Genomic DNA, 22,771 nt, shown 5'->3' on the forward strand with positions numbered 1-22,771 from the left:
ATATTCTTCACCAACACCACAATTCAAAGATGTCAATTCCTCTCCAGTCTTCCTTATTAATCGTCCAGCTTTCCCGTGCATATGAGGCAACTGAAAACACCAAGTCGTGGGTCAGGCTCACCTTAGTCTTCAAGGTGACATCTTTGCTTTTCAACACTTTAAAGAGGTCTTTTGCAGCAGATTTGCCCAATGCAATGTGTCATTTGATTGCTTGACTGCTGCTTCCATGGGTGTTGATGGTGGACCCAAGTAAAATGAAGTCCTTGACAACTTTGATCTTTTCTCCATTTATCATGATGTTACTTATTGGTCCAGTTGTGAGGATGGATTGATAAGCAATCCTCACATTCAATAGCCTTATATGCTTGCAAAGGCTGGACAATGAATAAGGAAACTGAAGAAGAATTGATGGTTTTGAAATATGGCATTGGTGAGGAATATTGTATATACCAGGGACTTCTAGAAGAATGAACAAATAAATGTTAGAAGAAATATAACTGGAATGTCCCTTATCCTTGCTTATTTTGGGCATGTCATCAACAAAGGCCAATCACTACAAAATGTCATCATGTTTGATAAAGTAGAGGGTCAGGGAAAACTCTTCATAAGATTGACACAATAACCTCAACAATTGGTCCAAACATATCAAATATCCTGGAAATGGCAAAGTACTAGCCAGTGTTTCATTCTCTTATATATAAGGTCTCCATGTCTTGGAGCTGACTCCACGGCAAATAATAACAATAACGCGGAAGAGAAAGTTTTATACCTGGGTTTGCATAGGCAAAAAAAAAGGAAGTGTGCTTTTTTTTTAATTTGCTCATTCGTGGCATACATAAATGTAGTTTTAAAATCAGGTCCATCATAAAAACACATAGATCAGCTCATAGACAGAAGGAATCAAAACCTCTGCCCTGCCCACAGCACTATCCTGGTTACCCACTGTGGTCCCAAGGCAGCTTGTTCTCACAAAGGAGGCATTCTTCTTCAGGGTAAACATGACTACAAGTTCTTGACTATGACTTTACTGTTCCAGATCATTGGTCTGTCTTCTGTTAATCTAAAGTTAAGGGGTAGAGTTAGTCTTAGTTCATCACTGAAAATTGAAAAGATATGCCAAATGCAACAAGAAACATGTACCACAGGTACAGTAAGAGTTGAGATTTTATAAGTTCTCAACAACATATGTACACCTGAGAGCAGAAAACCTTCAGTGGTTCTTCTCCATGAAAACGATATTAGAAGTAGAAAATTCTTTTAGACAAACTTAGAAGAAATGTGGGCTTAATAAAGATTGGCTTGACTAGTTCACTTGGAGAGGCAAAGCTACTAACCCAAACCAGCCAAACCAAACTCATTGCCATCAAATTCAGTCTGACTAATAGCGACCTTACAGGACAGAGAAGAATTGCCCCATAGGGTTTCCAAGGCTATAATCCTTACGAGAGCAGACTGCCACAAGTTTCTCCTGTGGAGTGGCTCATGGGCTTGAATTGCCACCTTTGGTTAAAAGCCACTGTGCAACTAGGGATCCTTAGCTAAATGATATATTCCATTAAATTACCGTATAGTCAAATCTCAGTTAATAAAAATATGCATCTTATTTATTGTATAATTCAACCCATAACATGCCCCAATCTAAAGACTGTGTTAAATATAAATTCAGTTTACCATTTCCTAATGACAGATAGTACAGCTCTCTATTCAACAATGCTAAGTTTGTGATGCTATGAAACATATAATCGGCTGTTATCTCTTTGAGAGTTGTAGTGTTAGTACATATCTTTATACACATGCATACTCATATAAGCATACAGAAGAGGGCTGCATAATTTCATTTAAAAAAACTAAAAAAAGAAGTCAATAGCTTATTTCTTAATATCTCTGATAGTGAATAAATACAGAAGGACCACAAAATAATTTCTCAATAACTACAGAAAGCACTGTGGTTTGGGTATTTTCTTTAAATTGGAACCCATTTCTGGAACTATGGATTTTAGAAAACATTACATTGTTATATAAAACTTCTTTCAAAAAGGGAGGGGAGTAAAAAAGGAAGATTTATACATGATGCTTATCATTCCCTAGAGTCTTATTTAAGGTCTGTTTTTCACATAAATTAATACTAAGAAATTGTATCTGTCACTATCAATTTATCTACATTACCATGTTTTTCATCAATATACCTTGGTTAGCATAATCCCCTAAAGGGAAATATACTGGAATACATATTTCATGCAATTAGGAATACCATGGAATGTCAAAACTGTGTTTAAAATATAAATTGGTAAAAAAAAAAAGTCACCTTTTATTAAAATTATAGGTGATACATTTAATTTAATAAATCTTTTCTTCCAAATACTATTTTAACATACTTTAGTTATAATTTTTATAAAACAGTTGACTTATTTCTAGATAGCTAAAATAAGTGGTTCTTAATATTACAGAAAAGCATTGGAATTTTTGTTGTTTTTTTTTTTTGTTGTTATTGTTCAGTTTGTTTCCTTTTATCCTAACTTTAGCACCTTTACCCTAATATTCAGAGATCAATGTGAAAGTAAAATAAAAATATAAACTTGTTACTCAATATGATTGATTTTTTCCATGAGTACATGAAATAAACAGTATTAAAAATGAAGTAAACATCTCTGATTTACATTCTCACAACTTCACATCAAAATGACAATAAGTAGAATAAAAAAGATAAATTTTGGCCATGTAAGCTTTATTTTAAAAATAACCTTGTACTAGGGTATTCTGTCACTAAATCATTGATGCATGTGAATTGAGAAATATATTGTCTTAGCTATCTAGTGATTCTGTAACAGAAATACCGCAAGTGGTTAGTTTTAAAGAACAGAAATTTATTTTCTCACAGTTCAAAAGGCTGCAATTCTGAATTCTGGGCATGGCTCTCTAGGGTGGAACTTCCTTGTCTATATCAGCTTCTAGTATGCTGCTAGCAATCCTTGTAATGAAACAGCCTGTCTTCTGTTTTCTCCCTCTGTGTGTGTGTGTTCATTTTGGTTTTTTATAACTCAGAAGTGATTAGATTTAGAATTCACACAACTAGGGTATGACCTAATTAACATAACTCTAAAAAAAAAATTTTTTTTTTAAGCAGTATCATATTTATAGGTATATATATATACACAAACACACAAAACAAACTACTGCCATCAAGATAATTCCAACTCTTAACGACCCTATAAGATAGAGTAGAGCTGCCCTATAGGATTTCCAAGGAGTGGCTGGTGGATTCTAACTGCTGTCCTTTTGATTACCAGCTCAGCTCTTAACCACTCTACCACCAGGGCTCCAAAAAGGCCACCCATTACTGTGGAGTTGATTCCAACTCATAGCTACCCTATAGGGCAGAGCAGAACTGCCCCATAAGGTTTCCAAAGAGTGGTTAGTGGATTTGAACTGTCGACCTTTTGGTTAGCAGCTGAGCTCTTAACCACTGTGCCACTAGTGCTCCAAAAAAGGCTACATTGCATTGGAGTTGATTCCAACTCATAGCGACCCTATAGGGCAGAGTAGAACTGCCCCATAGGGTTTCCAAGGAGTGGCTGGTGGATTAGAACTGCTGACCTTTTGGTTAGCAGCTGGGCTCTTAATCACTATATATATGTGATATATATATACACTGCCAAGAAGATTCCTACTCATGGCAACACCATGTGTTACAAAGGAGAATTGCTCCATAGGCTTTTTTTTTTTTTTTTGCTATAATGCAATGAGTTGAGTGAGTATAATGTTTACAGAAGCAATGTACCAAATATTTTTCTTCTGTGGTGCAACTGGATGAGTTTGAACCTCCAACCTCTTGATTATTAGCCCAATGCAAACCATTTGTGTCACCCAGGGACCTATTTATAGATATGGGGTGAGGATTTTAATACATACTATTTGGGGGACACAATTCAATCCATAACATATTTTGGACTGAAAATTCATTTTATATTCATATTATGAAGTACTCCTTTCCATCTTCCAAACTGCTACCACCAAAAAAAGAAAAAGAAAAAATAAGCAAACAAACAAAAGACAGATTGACCATTAAAAAGAATATAGATAAAGGCCTCGTGGCATTGACAGTCTCAGCCAGCACCCAACTCCTGTAAATGTAAAATAGCAGGAGTTCTAACAGAATCAATAGCAGTTGCTCATCTTGACCACCATCAGATTTTTGCTTCTGTTTGTCCATTCCCTTAAAAAAAACTCAAAATAATGCAGCTGGAAGAGGAGAGGATTAACACAGGAAAACATATCCCCAAATATACTTTTAGAAAATCTTTAAAAATACATTTGAAGACAGAAAGAATGATCAGAGCTACACATGCTATACATGTGGACTTTGCCAGATGGAATACACAGGAATCAAATCTAATAAATCTGTGGAAAGAGATTATGAAAAAGCTCAATATCATCAGTTAGAATAAAGCTGGGGGCTGACTGCAAACAGACCATCAATTGCTCATATGCAAGTTCAAATTGAAGCTGAAAAAAATTAGAACAAGCCCATGAGAGCAAAAATACAAACTTGAGTATATCCTACCTGAATTTGGAGATACTTTCAAGACCAGGTATGACACATTCAACACTAATGACCAAAGAGAAGATGAATTATGGAAAGACATCAAGGACATCATACATGCAGAAAGCCAAAGGTCATTAAAAAGAAAGAAAAGACCAAAATTGATGTCAGAAGAGACTCTGAAACTTACTCTTGAATGTAGAATAGATAAAGTGAAAGGAAGAATTGATGGAGTCAAAGAGCTGAACAGAAGATTTTAAAGGACAGCTCAAGAAGCCAAGCAAAGTACTATAATGAAATGTGCAAAGAAGTGCAGTTAGAAAACCAAAAGTTAAGAAAATCCTTAGCATTTCTTAGACTGAAAAAACTGAAAATTCAAGCTTTGAGTTGCAATATTGAAGAATTGCACAGGAAAATATTGAACAATACAGGAAACATCAAAAGAAGATGGAAGGCATTGATCACAAGGGTGGTCCATGATGCCTAGAATACCAGCTGGCTTTGGCAATCGTGACTTATTTGTCTGACAAAGACTGGAGAAACACCAAGAGTATGGCTCCTGGATACCCTCTTAACTCAGTACTGAGGTTACTCCTAAGGTTCACCCTTCAGCCAAAGAATAGACAGGCTTATAAAGCAAACAATAACACATGCCATGTATATGAGACTAAATTGGCACACCAGCCCAGGGGCAAGGATGAGAAGGCAGGAGGGGACAGGAAAGCTGGACAAATAGAAATGTGGAACTCATGATAGAGTATAGGAAAGTGTTGACACACTGCAGGTTTCGGTAACCACTATCATGAAAAAGTAAGTGTAGTAACTGTTTAATGAGAAATGAATTTACTCTGTAAAATTTCACTTAAAGCACAATAAAAAAAATTAAAAATAAAAAACAAAAAATAATGAATGAACAAATGAGCAAACAAATAAACAAGTAAATAAATAAATAAGATGGAAGGAATATACAAAGTCACTGTGCCAAAAAGATTTGATCCATGTTCGGCCATATCAGCAGGAAGCATATGATCAAGAGCCAATGGTATTAAAGGAAGAAGGACAAGCTGCACTGAAGGCACTGATGAAAAAACAAGGCCCCAGGAACTGAAAGAATATCAATTGAGATGTTTCAATAAATGGATGCAGCACTTGGAGGTGCTCACTCATCTATGTCAAGAAATTTGGAAGACAGCTACCTGACCAACTTATTGGAAAAGATCTATATTTGTACCTATTCCAAAGAAAGGTGATCCAAATGAATACAGAAATTATTGAACAATATCATTAAAATCACACACAAGTAAAATTTTGCTGAAGATCATTCAAATGCGGTTACAGCAGAACAGCAACAAGAAATTGCCAGAAGTTGAATCCAGATTCAAAAGAGGACATGGAATAAGGACATCATTGCTGATGTCAAATGGATCTTGACTGAAAGCAGAGAATACCAGAAAGGAGTTTACATGTGTTTTATTGACTATGCAAAGGCATTTGGAAACCCTGGCGTCATAGAGGTTAAGAGCTATGGCTGCTAACCAAAAGGACAGCAGCTTGAATCCATCAGGCAGTCCTTGGAAACTCTATGGGGCAGTTCTACTCTGTCCTATAGGGTCACTATGAGTCAGAATTGACTCGTTGGCAGTGGGTTTTTGTTTGCAAAGGCATTCGACTGTGTGAATCATGCCAAATTATGTATATCACTGCAAAGAATGGGAATTCCAGAACACTAAATTGTGGTCATGAGGAACCTGTACACAGACCAAGAGGCAGTTGTTTGAGCAGAACAAGTGGTTTAAAGTCAGAAAAGGTGTTCCTCAGGGTTGTATCCTTTCACCATACCTATTCAATCTGTATGCTGAGCAAATAATCCAATAAACTGCAGTTTATGAAGAAGAACTGGGCATCAGGATTGGAGAAAGACTTATTAACAACATGTATTATGCAGATAACACAGCCTTGCTTGCTGAAAGTGAAGAGGACTTGAAGCACTTACTGATGAAGATCAAAGACCACAGCTTTCAGTATGGATTATAAGTCAACATAAAGAAAACAAAAATCCTCGCAACTGGATCAATAACCAACGTCATGATAAACAAAGAAAAGATTGAAGTTGTCAAGAAACTCATTTTACATGGATCCACAATCAACACCTATAGGAGCAGTGGTCAGGAAATAAAAAGACATGTTGCACTGGGCAAATCTGCTGAAAAAGTCTTCTTTAAAGTGTTGAAAAGCAACGATGTCACTTTGAGGACTAAAGGGCACCTGACCCAAGCCATGGTATTTTCAATCACCTCACGTGCATGTGAAAGCCTGACAATGATTAAAGAAGACCGAAGAATTGATGCCTTTGAATTATGGTGTTGGTGAGAAATATTGAATATACCATGTATACCAGAAGAAGGAACAAATCTGTCTTGGAAGAAGTACAACCAGAATGCTCCTTAGAAGCAAGGATGGCGAAACTTCATCTCAGGTACTTTGGACATGTCATCAGGTGGGACCAGTCCCTGTAGAAAGACATCATGGTTGGTAAAGCACAGGGTTGCAAAAAAGAGGAAAACCATCAACGAGATGAATTGACATAGTGGCTGCAACAATCAGCTCAAGCATAACAATGAAAGTGAGAATGGGGCATGACCTGGCAGCGTTTCGCTCTGCTGTGCCTGACATCTCTATGAGTTGGAATGGACTCGGTGGCACCTAACAACCGCAACAGCAGACATGCTAAAAGGTATAATCATTTACACATCAAATAATTCAAAATCTATAAGCTTTATCTAAGATCAACTCAGTCAAGGATAACACAGAAAATCATAGTTATAGGTAACCTAGGCTCATTTCAGGAGACCCAACTGGATGAAATTTTATCAGCTGTAGAAAGTCAAAGTACAAGTTGATTGTATGCCTGAATATTCTGTGATTTTGGAAAATAAGAGCAATGTGGGATATTAATTTGGATAAGATGAGAATGACGGCAAGGGGCTTATTTTGTCATCTGGATAGTTTTGGTAATCTTGAAAGCACAAATAAGATATGAAATGGAAAGGGGGAACAGGAGGTAGGCTAAGCAGAAGCAGAGAAAAAAATAGGAAAGATTTTAAACACCAGTGGTGAAAAAAAAAGAAACCTATATTATTTGATGTATTTATATTTGCCATAAGGTAAGAAGAACAAAAACCTAAAACAGAAAATCCAAAAATAAGGAGTGTAGTATGTGGAGCTGTCAAAAATATGGTAAAGTTCTTGTCAAATTTAGATGAAAATATATCTAATTATGCGTGTTAAATCTTTAAGAGTATGCAGTAGAACAATAGTATTAACATACACGAATTTCAGAATATTAAAAAGTGAACTGGGTAATGTAAGAATTGTGTAGATCACTCCAGAAAAAAACAAAACAGAACAGAACAAAACAAAAACAGAAAAGTGCTAACACAAAGAATGAAAAAAATTTACTTAATGTATAAATAGCTTAAATTCCCTTTAAAAAGCAGAGACAAATTGGGTTAAAAAATATTAAGCCATTTTGTATGATAGTTTAGGAGACATCTAAAACCAGAATGAACAAAAAGGGTTGAAAAGTAAGGAATGGAAAATGACACATCAAGCAAATGAGATTATCAAGAACATAGGTCAGACATAACAGAATGCAAAGTAAAAAAGTTTACAAGAGTACGCACATAGGCATTTCATAGTGATTATATAACTCACCAAGAATCTAATTTAATTTTAAATTTTATAATCTAAAAACATAGCATCACAATATGTAAAATTAAAATTGCAAGAAATGACAATCTAATACAGTACAATATTTTTTAAATTTATTTTATTTTTTTTTTGTGCTTTAAGTGAAACTTTCCAATTCAAGTCAGCTTCTCATACCAAAACTTATATACACATATTGTTAACCCTAATTGCTCTCCCCACAATGTGACAGCACACTCTCTCTCTCCACCCTGTATTTCCTGTGTCCAATCAATCAGCTCCTGTCTCCCTCTGCCTTTTTATATGGCCTCCAGACAGGAGCTGCCCACACAGTCTCATGTGTCTACTTGAGCTAAGAAGCACACTCCTCACCAGTATCATTTTATGTCTTATAGTCCAGTCTAATCTTTGTCTGAAGAGTTGGCTTCAGGAATGGTTTTAGTTTTGGGCTAACAGGAAGACTATAGTAGAATATTTTCACAAAATAAAATCAGAAATTAACTTTCAGTAGAAAATAAAATATTTATGCAGAATATTTGAAAAACACAATTAGTAAGCTTGATCAAATAAATATGTTGAATTTTTCACCTAACAATCTTCCTTGGGGTAGATTTTTCGGCTTGCGTGGGAGACTTCAAAAAAAAAGGAAGAGCAAGTCTTCAAAACGTAATAGTTGGTCACTTCTCTGGGCTCATGATGAGCAAAGGAAACTGGAGATTCAAGATTTTCAGGTGTATCAACCCAGATGCTACTATCCCATATCTTATTCTCTTCCAGTCAGGGTTCCAGAGGAGACTGCCTTCATTGGGAGTTTAACTTTACTTTACTGTATTTACAGTTAAGTCTTTAGCCTGACATTCGGCTTCCTCTTGGGACCACCACCTTTGGATGGAATTAAAAAAAAAGCAGAATTAGGCAAAGGGAGAAATTGTTCTGCAACACAGTTGCTATGAAGGGCTCAACCATACCAGTGGGGCATTCTGGACATGAAAGGGCCCGTCATAATTGTTCGGTAATGGGACAGGGGCCAAGCCTTTATATCCCTGCATTAATCATTCATTGGCCCCAAGCCCACCCGGGAAGTAGGTGTAAACTTGGATGAGCCAGAAGCACTGTAGATTAATTAAAAACTTTATAATGCTTCTGTAGATAGCTGTGTTTAACAGAAGTTTATCCTTTCAAGAAATATCTGAGCATATGAATAAGCATCCACAGAATTCCAAAGAGGGCTTTAAACACAGACACATAAATGAAAGAGTTGTCACATTTGCATAAGATAGGCAATTCATAATTAGTCAGAAGAGCACATTTGAAGTTTTTGTTTGTTTTGTTTCTTTCACTGGGATTTATTACTCTGTTGTTTGAATGACAGTTGTATTTTTGAATATTAGGCAATATAGTTAAAATAGTCTGTTAAACATTTTGAGCTATATGACAAAATTCTGATACATTTATCTAATACAAATACTCTGATATGTTTAAGTGAAAGAGTGATAAAATAATTAATCTCTACAACATTTAGGACAAAGTATTTTTTAATACCAGAAAATTTTCATGATGGATCAAAAAAAAATTATATCATTTCCAATTCTGTCACGTAAAAAATTGATGTCAAATTTAGTCTTGGCAGGTAATCGATTTCTGCCTATCTCAATTAACACATTCTAGCACTAACAGAAGCTTCCTGGGTTCTACTTTGTTTTTTTCATTACTCAGCAGAGATCAAATTCAAGCATATTTTAAATTGTGTTGTTACTGAAGGGATAGAAAAAAATAGGTTTTAAGGTTAAACAAATAGTATCACATAATTAGCAATGGAACAACTTTAAATTGACAACTTTCTGTGAGGAAAAGAAAAAAAAAATAACCTTGTAGGTGTACTTTTGTCTTCATTTTTTTCTTTTGTTGAATTAAAATCACTACTTTTGAGTATCTTAAGCACGCTTATTTTAAGAGTGCAAAGAAATGACAGGTGGACATAAATATAAAGGTTGTTTTATTTTACAAATTAGGAGTATGTTTTTGATAGTTCATTTACTGTTAGGATATAAACATTAAAGTTTCTCCAATATAATATTGTTGTTATTGGCTACCGTCTAGTCAGCCCCTGACTCAGGGTGGCCCCATGCACAATGGAATGAAATGCTGCCTGGTCTTGAGCCTGTCAGTTTTGATAGGGCTGGTGTGATCTACAGGGTTTTCATTGGCTGACTATTAGAAGTACTTGCCAGGTCTTTCTTCCTAGTCCTTCTTAGTCTGGAAGCTCTGTTGAAACTTGTTCAGCATCAAAGCAACCTGCAGGTGAACTGGCCAGGAAGTGAGCCTGGGCCTCCCTCATGGAAGGTAAGAATTCTACCACTGAACCACCAATACTCCAATACATGTATATAAAGTTACCCTAACTTTTATACTTATTTGTAGTTTTAACAGAATTTTAATTTTAATGTATTTAAGTATTATTTTAAATCTAAAATTTGTACGTTATATAAAAGACATCTATAATCAAACGTAAATGTAAATTGTCCTTTGAACTGCTTTATTAGTATTTCTGTTCATTTAATTCTATTGCATAATAATCACCATAGAAAAGTTGCTTGACTATGAAAAACTTTTTGATTTTATTCTTTGGATCACATTCATATACATGAATGTACTTTTTAAATTATATTTGTGATTTCATTGTTATTCAATTATTACTGGACAATTATATGTGTATCAAGGATACCTGGTAACACAGTGGTTAAGTACTCAGCTACTAACCAAAATGTTGGCAGTTTGAACCAACCAGCATGTTCCATGGAAGAAAGACTTGGCAATCTGTTTTCATAAGGATTACAGCCTTGGAAACCATATGGGGCAGTTCTACTCAGCCCTATAGGGTTGCTATGAGTGGGAATCAACTCCATGGCAAAAGGTATATGTGTTTTATTCACAAGTTTTCATATACAAATGAGTGTGATTTTTATATGTAATACTAACTGGAATTCCATGAAATCCAGGATTATTTTGCCAATAGGAAATATTATTTAAAAAATACTCCAATTTTTTTCCTAATTTATCTGTTATTTCATATCAATATAGTGAGATTTTTCTTTGGGTGCTTTTTTTTTTTTAACAAGTTTTCTGATTTTCAGAGTACATACCTAATTTTACACTGAAAAAAAATTATACAATCTTTTAGCTAAATAGCCCAAATTTATTTAATTTTCTTTTTAACTTCTAATTATATACTTGTATCCAAGTAACATGAAATTTTCTGCCAATTGCTAAATCAAAAATAAATTATTATTTGTTTTGCTTCCAGATTGCCCTCAATAGCCTTAGATTTAACTGAGGTATGTTTTGTTCTAATGATAATTAGTTTTTAAAAATCTCTTCTTACATTTACTTTTTCAATTTTTTCAAATTTCTCAAACACCTTTGTAATTGCTTTGACCTCACATTTATCATGAGCTTTAATGTCATATATACATATATATGACATTAAAGTTTTATATATATATATAAACTCTTTAAACATTCCCCCCTATATTTTACTTTAATCCATATGATTTTATCTGAGTCCTCACTTTCCATTTATTCCTTTTGCCCTTTCTAAAATAACTCTAGATAAAACAGTAGATACTAGGCTTAATTATCTTATTTTCTCTTCACTTTGACTTCAGTTACCTTAACATTTTTCTTATTTACTTTCACTTTTTATTACTTGTTAGTTTTTTTTATATATTCACATTTGCCAGTAAATAATTTTTCAGATTTTGTATGATGTTATATTTCAAAAAATATGAAACTATATAACCAATTACAGAGAAATTTTGCACTGGCAAAAGAAGACATTAACTCAAATTTTTATTGCCATACCATTTGTATTAGAAAATTGTTTGCAACAATCTACAAGCTTCTTGCAGATAATGGTAATTTATACATATAATTTTGAGAAGATATTAAGTAGTGGTCATAAGGAAGGCACAGTCTTCAAGTAAAATGTAAACAAATATTAAAATATAATTCTGAAGTAAAAATATAAAACCAAAAACCCACTGCCGTCAAGTTCATTCTGACTCATAGCGACCCTATAGGGCAGAGTAGAACTGCTCCTTAGAGTTTCCAAAGAGTGACTAGCAGATTCGAACTGCTGACCTCTTGGTTAGCAGCCGTAGCACTTAACCACTACGCCTCCAAGGCTTCCAAAGTAAAAATATACATACAATAAATTTATATGAAAATATTATTTATAACATTTTTAAATACACAAATCAAAGTGTGTGTACATATATATACGTGTCAGTTTGGTGTGCGTGTGTGTGTGGATGTAAATAAACTTATGGATAGTAGATTCAAAGAAAATGCATGAAACACACACACAAAAATCCCTGACAGTGATAAGGGATTGGTACTGAAGGTAAAAATAAAACAAAATGATAAAAGAGAAATGTTAGACAATAATAATATATTATAAACTCGGATGTTTGTTCCGAGTTTCTGGGTGGTACAAACAGTTAACTTGCTGGACAATTAACTAAAAGGTTGGAGGATAAATCCACCTGGAGGTGCCTCAGAAGAAAAGTCTGGTGACCTACTTCCTAAAACTCAGTTATTGAAAACCCATGGGGCAGAGTTCTACTCTGACACACAACGGTCAACATGAATGGAAATCGACTCGACGGGCAACTGGTTTGCTTCTAGGTATTCCTCCAGCTCTAATTTTGGCTGCCAAACACTAAAATAAAAAAGTACATAAAAATTCAAACTACAACTCATTTTGCCTTTGTTGGCGACTTGGAAATCTTTGTTTAATGGTATGGTGGTTTCTTATATGTTTTCTGATTTCTTCCAAAATCTTCACTTCCTTCATTTATCATTTTTTCTCTGGATTCCCTGAATTAAAAAAAAAACAAAACACATGTTCCGAGGTTTAGGGGGTAGGGGGGAGGATGAATAGCTGGAGCACAGGGCATTTTTAGGGCAGTGAAACTGTTCTGCGTGATACTTTAATGGTAGGCCCATGACACCATGCATTTCTCAAAACCCATACAACTGTGCAACACAGAGTGAGCCCTGATGTAAACTATGGACTTTGATTAATAGCAGTGTACTATATTGGTTCATCAGTTGCAACATATGTATCACACTAATGTAATATGAAAATAGTAGGAGAATAAGTCTACAGAGAGAGACAGTACATGTGGAACCTCTCTACTTTCTGTGCAGTTTTTCTGTCAACCTAAAACTGCTCAGTTGTGAAAATTGAGGACATAATTGTGTTTTCTTCAAAGTAGAAAAATGTATGCTAAAAAATGATATAAACTTTTCAAGAATATGCCAGCATTAGGCATGATTTTTTTGTATATTCAAATGTTCAAAATGAAAAGAAGATGAGGAACAAAATATTTGGGGGCTATTTAAAAATATACTTTGTTTCTTAGAGCAGCTTAAAAAAATTCTTGAAAAGTTTATATCATTTTTTAGCATACATTTTTCTACTTTGAAGAAAACACAATTACGTCCTCAGTTTTCACAACTGAAACATATCTATGGAAGCACGTTTAATTATTCTATCTGAGGCATATATGAGAGTCTTCTGTTTGTTAGCAACTCTTTCTTATTCCGTAAATGAAAATCCCTGGATAATAAGGAGCTAATCTTATCCCTCCATAACCTAAGCCTGTTAAGCAGTTGCACTCCCCCGTTAAATACCAAACGTATCTGCTACTTTTCTTGAGCTATTTCAGACCTATTTTAGCCGAATTATGTCTGCCAATTTTTTATTCACTTCAGATAAAAGAAATAGCTTCCAGTCTTGACATATATATTCGATTTTCAAAAATATTTAACAATAATCCTGACTTTTGACTTTATTTTGATGTTCTTTTTTTCACAAATTTAAATAAATAACCTCCCTTTCTTTTCCTTTTCAGGAGATATCAGAGAAGCCTGGGTTCCCATGCACAGCAAGGGCCTTCATTTCTAAAGCAGACCAAAACAAAAACCAAACCCAGTGCCATCGAGTCAATTCCTACTCATAGCGACCCTATAGGACAGAGTAGAACTGCCCCATAGAATTTCCAAGGAGCTTTTGGCAGATTTGAACTGCCGACCCTTTGGTTAGCAGCCATAGCACTTAACCACTATGCCACCAAGGTTTCCATACTCAATTCACAGTGTGGATTCCTTGGAAAAGCCCAATAGCCCCTGAAGGCATGATCTGTCAGGTCTCTAGCTCTGGCATCCTGGGATATTTGCTGAGAGAACTGTTTCCCAAGAGGAACCCCCCTGAGGCCCAGTGATCTCAGCGTCTGCACCTTGTGCATCTTGTGAAAGAACTGCTGTGGAGGAGCACTTACAGGGATTGTCCGCCTGCTCATGGCTTCCATTCGCCTCAGTAAGAGTGGACGTTAAAAAAAAAAAAAAAAGGACGTTGCCCGGGGTTAATTATGGGCTCAGATCATGGAGACGCCCAGCAACAGCTGCAGTGGCCCACTCTGATGTTTTTTTAACCATGATTTAAATCACAGTGTCCTGTGGGCATCACAACTAGATGTTACCTAGGGACCTAAGTCTACAGTCCCTTCATGGACAGAATTTTTCAGTGTTTCTAAAGTGCACTCCTTACAAAATTTTCCCTTGTAAATGGTATTGATGTTTTCATCGCTGCTTTAAATGAGACAAATAGATTTACTTATTTTGTTTTACTTCATTCTTACGTTTTGTGGAAGCAAAACAAGAAAAATAAAATATATTGGTAGATGCTTTCTTTCGTCTATGTTGGTTCTTCAAGTATATATATGGAAGTATTTATGTCTACTAATATGTACCTTTATAACCTTCATGTGCCCAGAGTTCTTCAACATGTATAGATCTTCCCTTTTCCTAACCATTCTAAATTGCATTTGACCACTGACACTTGTTGACAGCCTATTTAGAGGAAGAAGAAAAATTGGCCTCATTCTCACTCTTCCGTTCCTCATAAAGATTTTATTTTCACCTGGCTGTGTATGGCTTTTCGAATGCTGTTATGTTGGTCATCCTCCTTCTTATTGCTTTATCTGCTTTAACATCAATAACAACCAACTAGTAACCTGGTTGATGTTTCCTCAAAATTCACCTATCACAAATAAAATTGATTTGGGTCACATAATACATTTTTGACATTATCAGTGTCATTTTCCAATGGGGAAATTGATATACGAGGAAAAATTACACTTTTGTTTACTACCCAAAGATATTAGGTTTCTGTTAGCTGTGTTAAGATGCATAATCCCAATGAATTCTCTTAAAAACCTACAATGTTAGCCTATTTTGTTCTAGAGGATAGAAAAATTCTGGAATATTCCTCTCTGACTATCTCAGACTTTGGTTTTACATGTCAAAATATTTCTTAAATTCTAATCACAAAATATTTCAACCTTAAAGTTTGATCTTGAAATATTAGTTTCAGAAAAAGCAATTCAAAATAGACAAATATTTTAACATAATTCAACAACCCATCCACCAAACCCACTGCCGTCAAGTCAATTCTTCTTCAGTCTTCCCCATTCATTGCCCAGCTTGCACACGCATATGAGACAATTGAAAACACCACCTCTTGGGGCAGGAGCACCTGGGTCTTCAAGGTGACGTTTTTGCTTTTTAACACTTTGAAGAGGTCTTTTGCAGCAGATTTGCCCAATGCAATGCATCCTTTGATTTTTTGACCGCTGCTTCCATGGGTGTTGACTGTGCATCCAAGTAAAATGAAATCCTTGACAACTTCAATATTTTCTCCGTTTATCATGATGTTGCTTATTGGTCCAGGTGTGAAGATTTTTGGTTTCTTTACGTGGAGGTGTAATCCGTACTGAAGGCCATAGTTTTTGATTGTCATCAGTAAGTGCTTCAAGTCCTCTTCACTTTCAGCAAGAAAAGTTGTGTCATCTGCATATAGCGAGTTGTTAATGAGCCTTCCTATCCTGGTGCCCTATTCTTCTTCACGTAGTTCAGCTTCATGGATTATTTGCTCAGCATACAGATTGAATAAGTTTGGTGAAATTCTACAACCCTGATGCACACCATTGCTGACTTTAAACCAAGTAGTATCCACTTGTTCTGTTCAAACAACTGTCTTTTGATCCATGTACAGGTTCTTCCAGAACACAATTAAGTATTTTGGAATCCCCATTCTTCTAAATATTATCCATAATGTATTACAATCCACACAGCTGAATGCCTTTGTGTAGTCAATAAAACAGGTAAACATCTTTCTGGTATTCTCTACTTTAGCCGAGATCCATCTGACATCAGCAACGATATCCACTTTTCCTCGTCCTCTTCTGAATCGACTTGAATTTCTGGCAGTTCCATGTTGATGTATTGCTGCAACTGCTTTTGAATGATCTTCAGCAGAATTTTACTTGCATGTGGTATTAATGATATTGTTTGATAATTTCCGCATCCTGTTGGATCACCTTTCTCTGGAATAGGCATAAATATGGATCTCTTCCAATAGGTTAGCCAGGTAGCTGTCTTCCAAATTTCTTGACATAGATGAGTGAGCACTTCCAGTGCAGCATCTATTTGTTGAAACATCTCAGTTGGTAGTCCACCAAATCCTGGAACCTTGTTTTTTCACAAATGTCTTCAGTGCAGCTTGGACGTCTTCCTTCAGTACCATTGGTTCTTGATCATATGCTACTTCCTGAAATGGCTGAACATTGACCAATTTTTTTTTTGGTACAGTGACTCTGTGTATTCCTTCCATCTTCTTTTGATGCTTTCTGTGTCCTTCAGTTTTTTTGCCCATAGAATCATTCACCATTGCAACTCAAGGATCAAATTTTTTCTTCAGTTCTTTCAGCTTGAGAAATGCCAAGCTTTTTCTTGCCTCTTGGTTTTCTAACTCCATGTCTTTGCACATGTCATTTTACTACTTTTCTTTGTCTTCTAGAGGCACCCTTTGAAATCTACTGAACTCTTTTACTTCATCATTTCTTCCTTTCACTTTAGCTGCTCTATGTTCAAAAGCAAGCTTCACAGTCTTTTATGACATTCATTTTTTTTGTTGTTGTTGTTTTTTTCCTTTGTTTCCTGTCTTTTTAATGATCTCTTGCTTTCCTCATATATGGTGTCCTCAGTGTCATTTCACAACTTGTCTGGTCTTCAGTCATTGTTGTTTAATATGTCAAATCTATCTTGAAATGTTCTCTAATTCAGGTGAGATATACTTAAGGTTATACTTTCGCTCTCCTGGACTTTTTTAGTTTTCTTCAGCTTCATCTTCAACTTGCATATGAGCAATTGATGGTTTGTTCTGTTGTCAGTCCCTGGCCATGTTCTGACTGATGATGTTGAGCTTTTCCATTGTCTTTTTCCACAAATGTAGTTGATTTGACTCCTGCATATTCCATTTGGTGAGGTCACTGTTTATGCTGTTGAAAAAAGGTATTTGCAATGAAAAAGTCTTTGGTCTTGCAAAAATCTATCATGTGATCTCTGGCATCATTACTATCACCAAGGCCATATTTTCCAGCTACTACTGATCCTTCTTATTTGTTTCCCAATTTTGCACCCCAATCTCCAGTAATTATCAATACATCCTGATTGCGTGTTCAATCAATTTCAGACTGAAGAAATTGGTAAAAACTTCAATTCCTTCATCTTTGGGCTTAGTGATCAACGTATAAATTTGGATAACAGTCATATTAACTGATCTTCCTTGCACACACACATACACACAAAAATATTGCCTTCGAGTCAATTCTGACTCATAGCGACTCTGTAGGACAGAGTAGAACTGCCCCATAGGGTTTCCAAGGAGTGGCATTGGCTGGTGGATTCAAACTGCTAACCTTTTGGTTAGCAGCTTAGCTCTTAACCACCTTGTCACTGGGGCTCCTTGTAGGTATATGGGTATTATCCTATCACTGACAGCTTTGTACATCAGTATAAATCCTGAAATGTTCTTTTCGAAGATGAATGTGACACCTTTCCTCTTCGATTGTCACTCCTGGCATAGTAGACCATATGCTTGCCTGATTCAGAATGGCCAATGAGTCCATTTCAGCTCACTAATGCCTACTATATGAATCTTTATGTGCTCCATTTCATTTTTGATGACTTTCTATTTTGTTAGATTCATTTGTTATACATTCCACATTCAGATTATTACTGGATGTTTGTAGCTGTTTCTTCCAACTTTGTCATTTTGAGTCATGCCACATCTGCTAATGAAGATTCCAAGAGTTTGGCTCCATCCACATCATTAAGGTCTGCTCTTCTTTGAGGAGGCAGCTATTCCCTGTGTTTTGAGTGCCTTCCAACCTGAGGGGCTCATTTTCCAGCACTATATCAGACAATGTTTTCTGCTGTTCACTAGATTTTCACCGGCCAATTTTTTTTCAGAAGTAGACTGCCAGGTCCTTCTCCATAGAGTTTCCAAGGAGCACCTGGTGGATTCAAACTGCCAACCCTTTGGTTAGCAGCCATAGCACTTAACCAGTATACCACCAGGGTTTCCAGAAAATATACAGCCATAAAGTAATTCAAAATTTGTTGGTTGAGATTGAATCAAAAAGATATATTATGAAGGTAAATTTAAAAGTAGTTGTTACAGATATTTCTGATTTAAATATTCATAGAAGGGCAAACAAAATAAGTAGTAAAAAGGTGAATCCTTGGGGTTAGCCAATCAATATCGTACTTTGGTATTTTCATTTTCTTATAATAACTGGCAAGACTTTCTGCTGCTTTCAATGTCCAAAACAACCTTATTGTTAAGGTATGTTGACATCCATAAATGGAAATGATCGTACTTGAATAAGTATGATTCTCTAAGTGACATGTATCAGTAAAACATGCTGGCTTTAGTGTGCCAGGGTTTTTTACATGAACAAGCAATTAACATTCCTAGGCTTCTTGCACCTGTGGAGTCTTTGACTCCAAATTCATGAAGTGGGCATGTGTGTCCAGATGAAGAAAACCAGTTAATTTTGTATTTGCTAACGTGAAAACCAAAGTTCATTTTTACATTGCTACGGTAAATTAGAAAATGAATTACCATTTCAAGAAGTTTTAGTTGCTGATGTTGTTTTTATTTTGTTGTTTGTTTTTATCTTTTTTTTCCTAATACAGAGAAAGAAAATAGTAGATTTAAACAAGATATGCATGAGAAAATCTCTACGGCTTAACATAATTTTCAAGGAGTCTCTTGGTGTCATAAATGATTAAGCACTTAGCTAGTTGCCAAAAGGTTCGTGGTTCAAACCCACTCAGAGGTGCCCCAGAAGACAAGCCTGACAATCTATTTCCAAAATGCCTCAGAAACCCTCTGGAGCAGTTTTACCATGCACACATACTGTCAGAATTGACCCAATGGCAACTTATGACAACAACATAATTTTAAAATAATTTATAGCAATAGTTATTAATCATGTTTGGATCTTTGAATGTCCAATTAAAGCTATAAAATCTCTCCTAAAAAGTCCATAAAAACTCAAAATTTTACATATATTCCATAAAGTAATAATTAAGATATAATCCAGGCATTATTTTTTAAAAAGGGACCCCCAAAATAAAATGACTTAAGTAAGGTAGACACTTATTTACCTCTTGCAGTAGTCTGGGGTAAGAGGGGTAGATGGGTTGTGTTCCAGGTTTGATTCTTCTTGTTTCATCAGTATCCCCTAGGTTGTCGCTTTTCATTTCTATGGTTGAAACAGGATAACTGCTATGTTTGTTGTCGACATTGCACATTGAACCAAACTGCCAAGCTAATGTCTGGGATTGCAAATAAAAATATAACTTGCAAACAGTGATGGGATAACACTTTACTCACATAGAAAAGAGACAGACCAAGGTCAGCTTCAATAGTGGGTGTTGGTCTCACATTGCCAGTAGGTCACTCCCTGCAGCTGACACAGGGCTGGTTTTCTGCACACCTCTTCTCATGTTGCCATTGAGAGATCTCATTCTCTCCCAGATGGGAACAAATGTAGAGCTGGGGTTGGCCAGACGCCATACAATGCACACATTTTGCTAAGCTATTTCTAGAAAAGTTAACATGTGCTTGAGCCAAGAGGGAAAGAGGGATATGCTGATAGGCCACCAGCTGCTATGGGATGTGTTTTGGGTCAAGATGCCCTAGAAAGGGAGTCAGCCCACAATCTCACCTTATTCAAGGAGCCAGGCCAACACATCTGGTCCTAAGCACAAGGCTTGTTTGTAGGTCACAGGGAAAGTAGGCAGGCTGTGCTCAGATTGTCCCCTTCCACAGTGGTATTTAAAATAACAAGAAGAGAGGGGCAGAACACAAAGCACTAATAACTTCATTTGAATAAGTTTGAAGCTGTAGGTACATGCATCATTTGAACTCATATGTTGATAACTCTATGGAACAGTTCTACTCTGCACACATGGGGTTGCCATGAGTCAGAATTGACTCAGAGGTAACTATAAATAACAACCATTGATCAATAACTAGCATCATGCCCACCTCTAGAAATATAATCAATAGCTAAGCAGCCATGTACTGGGTCAAAATTTAGTCAAAAATAGCATTGCTGATTTAAAAAAATAAGGGGAAGGGAGGTACAGATAGTAGCAATCCTGTCATAATATAGTATTAGTTTGTCTATATCATAAACTCAATATCTTGACATCTGGTTCTGTAGACAGTTTTCAAGGGTATAAATGTAAAAACAAAATTTGCAAATGTTTTGGGATATAAGCATTTTTGAAGGAATTTTATCAGATTTTTAAAGGGGTCTCCTTCCCTTCCTAGTGTGCCCTTATCACCCAGACCTTAATGTCTAAAAACTGGAAATGATTCTTGATAGTTCTCCCTCATATCAACTCCACATTCGATTCATGTATTCTCATTAGTTTTTGCACCAAATTAACTCCTAATCTCCACTGTTACCAACCTAATCAAGGCTCCAAGTCAAAGATACCATTTTTTCTCTTGACTGGATTAAGAGCCTCTTCTAACTGATCCTGAGCATCCTTTTCTTTCTTGCTTTCTCTGTCTCTCACTTTTTCTCTCCTTTTCTTCCTTCCTACCTTCTTTCTTTTCTTTCTTGTTACTTTCTCATCCATTCCTAAGCTAAAACTAAATTTTACTATGTAAAATAAAAATAGGATTATATGACTTCCAAACTTAAATGCTCAAATGTCTTTTCATTTATTTAGTCCATATTTAAAATTTATTAATACAATATACAAGACCATGCATAGCAGGCTACAATCTCTCTGATGTAATTTCATACCAGTCCCCTCGTGTTATTCCCCTTCCTCCAGGCTACAGTGAAAACTCTACTTTAAATAATAAAATATATTTTTTAAGGAAACTGTGGATTTTTTTTATGGTTAAACTGATTCATTTGCATTTTTTATCTAGTTCTTACAGTTCACCTGCTAATAATGCCTATATTGACTAATTTAGTGAAAACAAATTATCCCTAAAGATAAGGTTTTCTAGTGCTCCCAGAGCAATAATAAAGAGTTAGAAGTTTCCATGACTTACACGGCTTGGGTCTCTATGTCCTTGACTTACATGGCTTTGGTCTCTCTGTCCTTGACTTACATTGCCTGCAAACACATAAAAGTATCCTTGTCTTACTTTTGTCCTAATACCCTATATAGTCAAATACTTAACTTACAATGTTCACAGCTCCAAATGACAGAGGCATTTAACTCAAAATAGTTCGAAATTGTAATTGCAAATTTTGAAGTACAGATTGTGTGGGAAGTTGTGAGTATAGTAAACACTTACTTTGAGAAATTAAAAAAAAAGTCCATTGATTTTTTCACATTACTAGTAACTATGTATCCTAATATTGCATGATACTGTCAGTTATTTTGAATCTAAATAAAAGAAGATATTACTATTCTGAATCCATATGCACCCAAAAAAATAATATTTAAAGTTGATAAAACTAAAGGAAGAAACCCAACAAAATATGCAAATACAGAAATTTTAATCTGCCTTTCTTAATGGAAAATAGAAGAAGTACACAATAACACAAAAAATATAAAACATCTACGAAGAATAATTAAATAAAACGGACTATATAATAGAATGTTTATTGGATATATGTATATATTCAAAACAAATATATATATGTATTCAACATTATATATTTATTCGATATATAAATAAATTATATCCTGTTCATACAACAAGCCTCAACAAATTTTAAAATATTGGAATCATTTATTATATCTTCTCTGAGCACAGTATAAAATTATCTGGAAGTAAAAAAGTAAAAGAGAGCTAGGAAATTTTCACTTGCTTGGAAATTTAGAAATAAGCTTCTAAATTTCTGAAGAGCCGCATAAACTGTCATAACAGAAATTAGAACATAAAATAATTTTGAACAAAATGATACTTACAATTCAGCACTAAAACCTGAGGGATGAAATCAAGGCTATCTCTATAAGGAAATTTATAGTCTGAATGCTTACATTTAAACAGCTTAAAAAAAGGAAATCATCAACGGCATATGCTTCCATTACAAGGAAATAAATAAAATAAAATAAAGGATGTAATCA

This window comes from Elephas maximus, chromosome 5, assembly GCF_024166365.1.
Source record: "Elephas maximus indicus isolate mEleMax1 chromosome 5, mEleMax1 primary haplotype, whole genome shotgun sequence".
Classification (NCBI taxonomy): Eukaryota; Metazoa; Chordata; class Mammalia; order Proboscidea; family Elephantidae; genus Elephas; species Elephas maximus.